Here is a 4757-nt window from a genome sequence, read left to right on the forward strand (position 1 = left end):
TAATTGTAAGTATATTAATATAATACCGCTGTGATTAGTTTAAGATGATTTTGTCCACATGCTGCATATTAGAACGTCACACGTAATTCTTAATCCGCTTACAAACTTTCCATATTTCATGATAACAAAAACAGATAAACATAAATAACCACCACGGCCACTGTAATGGGGTTGAAACGTTGAGGTAAATATTACTCGTGATGTGATTCAGTGATTAGTCCCGTTTGTGGTATTTGACTATGACGAAAGTAAAAAACGTTATAAAAATAATAAATCTGTTTTGTTTACATTAAATATGGAAAGTTCCAATCAAATTTGATTGTGCTTTGTTTCCCATTTACCTCTGTAAAGAAATGTTCTCTTTTGTTCCTTTGTTTACTTTGCATGCAACCGGTCTTGTCACGGTCACGCCATTCCATTTCCAAACGAGATAATTTTCTTTTGTTTCTGTTTGTGGCATTGGGGTGCTGTTCGTACCTACAGATTTAAAGTTTCGACGCTCTCACAAATTTTTGCATTCACGAGTATTAACTAGTCAGATCGATGACTGGTTAAAAATGATACAACTGAATGGAAAATCTTTTCCTTTTTTTCAAGTCGATTAAAAATTGATTATAAATTTATACAAATGTTAACTTATCTTTTCGGTGTGGCATGGTGATGGGACGTCTTGTAACAGTTCAAAAACCTTGTTTAACAATGTTCGTTGATTGTCAATATTAGGTCCAAGGACACCATGTCTAGCCAGCAAAGAGACTTTGTTATTCAGGTGTCTGAGTCTACAACAAAGTTGATATCTATTTGTACCTATTAAATAATAATATCGTAATTGACTGATGGACCGACTGACAGAAAATTCTTTAACCATTGAAGCAACAGACTTGCAAATTCAGCAGACATATTTCTTAAGGGTGCACCTTAAGATGCGATTTGACAAAAATCTAAAGGGGGTAAGAAACTAACACATGTGTTTATACATAAAAAAATGTGTATTTAATATTCATAAATAGGTACTTACAAAGTGCAAAACCCTCGGTTAGCCAACCGATTCGCACCTGACCGGTTCTTTTTTCATTACCAGCGGGCTGATTTCTGAAACACCAGGGCCCGATTGCATAACAGAGTACAAGCTATAATATGTAGTATTAGCAATTTTGAATTGAACTATGGCTATAACTATGTGGTACCGACACTCACTAAAGCATACTCCAATGACGTACTCACACTAGATTAGATTGCAGCTGTGTCCACGGCCATAGATTACGCTGCAGTAAGCAAACATGCAGGCTTCTTTTCTTATCGCGCTGATTCATGGCTGCCATGGCCCTCGACCGCGACCTTCTTGTCTGGCTTTAATTACTGTTTGCCCTTTACAGCTTGTGTGAAGGGTTTTTATGCCGGTCAATGTGTGAAATTCTTGTGAATAGTTAGCTCCGCTACTACGAAATAATAAGTGGAAGCGTAACTCAGAACCAATTCCACACAAAAACTGGCTGTACCATATACACCAAAACGACTTATGATTCAAATACGAATCATTTTCGAAGTTGCGAATGTGCTTGTTGATTGGTTAAAATTCAGAGAAAGCAGGGATTGGTTGGCACGCGTGATGCAATGTCAGATGTCAGTCAAATGACGCGCAGAACACGCTTTTAAGCCCCACCCACTAGGATACGGATTTTTTATAACGCAGTTACAATTTCTGACTTATTATTTATTCGTAGGCCCGCTATGAAATAATTTCTTTGGGGTTGAGTTGAGTCGAAGGGCCAAAGTTTTTTTTATTATTTGTTTAAGTTTTTTTAATTTGACCTAGAATATGTTGTGCTTTATAGAAAATGGCGGCATGCAGTCAGAAAAATAGTAGATTGTATAGGTACCCTACAATCTACTATTTTTCCGAAGTGAAAAGCAGAGTGTAAAACTCGAGCATTAAACCCACTTTCCCCTCGACATGTCTATCCACCCTCGCCGTATCGGTTCGGCTGGCTTTTTACCCAAGACGTTCATATAGCCACCTGAACCGGTACGGCGAGGGTGGATAGACATTGTCGGGGGAAAGTGGGTTTAATGCTCGAGTTTTACACTGCTTTTCACTTCGATTGCGAGGAAATTAAATAGCAACAGAGAAAACAATTATTCACTTTCTATGTACCTTTTATTTTTCATGCATTATTATATGAATAATTCCATTTTTTAACTTATTGATTTATTTTTAGATTTATATAAATACTTTTTTTGTTTGTGGCTGTTGACACCTGATTACCTTGGTCTTAGACGAAGATTTTATTTTATGCACCAGAGCATAAAAGTCATTTTCTGTCGCCTAAAATACAGCATAAACAGAACTTTACGAGCATGAAAGTGAAAAATCCATTATTGCGCTACTGGGAAGGGAGAACCCAAAAGAACAGTGCGGTCATTCACCGGCTTAAAACACCTGCACATCCCCAACTTCCTCGCTATGAAGTTAAAACATACTAAAATAAAGTTTCTGAAAGGAAGTCCGTGACCTGCAGTGGACTCCTGTAGACCTTTATTTAAGAAACTTAAATTACTAACCTTGACTAGTATATATAAGTAGTGTGTTTTTGAGAGAACTGGACCAGCGGAGCGCGGAGCAAATCTGTAGTTCCAAGAAAATCCGCAAGAGTATTATAGAGGGCGCTGTAGGTAGCTCAAAGTCCAAGTAGTTCCAAAAAAATCCGCAAGGGTATTTATAGAGGGCGCCACTGTATTAGTAGTATGATTCCATAAATAATCCTAATAGAGGGCACCACCTGAGCAAAAGAGCTGGACCAGCAGAGCGCGGAGCAAATCAGTTCCAAGAAAATCCGCAAGAGTGAGGGCGCCACTGTACTAATTCAATGATCGCGCGCAGCGCCATCACGAGAGTAAGAAAGAGAAAGCATGAGCAGCTACGTGTATGGGTGAGAGAGAGAGAGAGATAGATAGATACGTGGTATCAGGCTGATTTCCGGTGAGGTCCCGCGCGCATCGATCCTAGATCGGGAGCATAAAACAGCTGCGAGAGCTCTATATTATACAGCAAGGTTGATTTTATGAACAATCTGTAGTTCCAAGAAAATCCCACGAGAGGGACGCCACTATGTGTTTAGTTAGCTCAATGTCCACATAGTTCCAAAAATTCTGCAAGAGTATTATAGAGGGCGCCACTATGTGCTTAGTTAGCTCAATGTCTGCATAGTTCCAAAAAATTCTGCAAGGGTATTTATAGAGGGCGCTACTATGTTAGTAGTATGGTTCCAGAAAAATCCTCATAGAGGGCACCACCCGAGCAAAAGAACTGAACCAGCAGAGCGCGGAGCAAATCAGTTCCAAGAAAATCTGCAAGAGTATTATAGAGGGCGCCACTGTACTAGTTCAATGATCACGCGCAGCGCCATCGAGAGAGTAAGAAAGAGAAAGCATGAGCAGCTACGTGTATGGGTGAGAGAGAGAGAGAGAGAGAGATAGATAGATACATGATATCAGGCTGATTTCCGGCGAGGTCTCGCATGCATCGATCCTAGATCGGGGGGGCATAAAACAGCTGTGACAGCTCTATATTTATACAGCATAAGGCTGATTTTATGATGATTTTAAGAAGATCATACTTAGAAATGACAATCTGTAGTTCCAAGAAAATCCCGCAAGAGTATTATAGAGGACGCCACTGTGTGTTTAGTTAGCTCAATGTCCACATAGTTCCAAAAATTCTGCAAGAGTATTATAGAGGGCGCCACTGTGTGCTTAGTTAGCTCAATGTCCACATAGTTCTGCAAGGGTATTTATAGAGGGCGCTACTATGTTAGTAGTATGGTTCCAGAAAAATGCGCAGCGTCATCACGAGAGTAAGAAAGAGAAAGCATGAGCAGCTACGTGTATGGGTGAGAGAGAGATAGATAGATACGTGGTATCAGGCTGATTTCCGACGAGGTCCCGCATGCATCGATCCTAGATCGGGGGCATAAAACAGCTGCGAGAGCTCTATATTATACAGCATAAGGTTGATTTTACGATGATTTTAAGAAGATCATACTTAGAAATGACAACTTTACGTTTACAGTTGGATATCGTTATCTAGTATGTGCTAGTGGTATTTCTAACTGCACCACACATGGATGGTATAATTTAAAACTGAAGACTCTGAGATCGCTTTTAAGAAGTTCATACTTAGAAATGACAACTTTACGTTTACAGTTGGATATCGTTATCTAGTATGTGCTAATGGTATTTCTAACTGCACCACACATGGATGGTATAATTTGAAGACTCTGAGATCATGGGTTCGACTCCTGATCAAGCGTTGAAAAAAAGTGTTAATAAGTATCCAACGAGGTCTCGCGTCCATCGATCCTAGATCGAGCATGAAACAGCTGCGAGAGCTCTATATTATACGGCGTATGGCTGATTTTACGGTGATTTTAAGAAGATCATGCTTAGAAATGACAACTTTACGTCTGCAGTTGGATATCGTTATCTAGTATGTGCTGATGGTATTTCTAACCGCACCGCACGAATGGTATAATTTAAAACTGGAGACTCTGAGGTCATGGGTTCAACTCCTGATCAGGCGTTGAAAAATAAATTAAGATTTTACTTGTTTTTCTTCTTGTTCTAACTAGCTTTCGCCCACGGTTTGCATGCATGAATATAGAAAGTAGAAGTTCCAAAAAAAAATCCATATTAACATCGTTGGGTTATGAGCGGCTCTTCGACGTAGTTCTAAAAATTCATCATAATCATCATCATCA

Source organism: Choristoneura fumiferana, chromosome 30, assembly GCF_025370935.1.
Source record: "Choristoneura fumiferana chromosome 30, NRCan_CFum_1, whole genome shotgun sequence".
In the NCBI taxonomy this organism is placed as follows: domain Eukaryota; kingdom Metazoa; phylum Arthropoda; class Insecta; order Lepidoptera; family Tortricidae; genus Choristoneura; species Choristoneura fumiferana.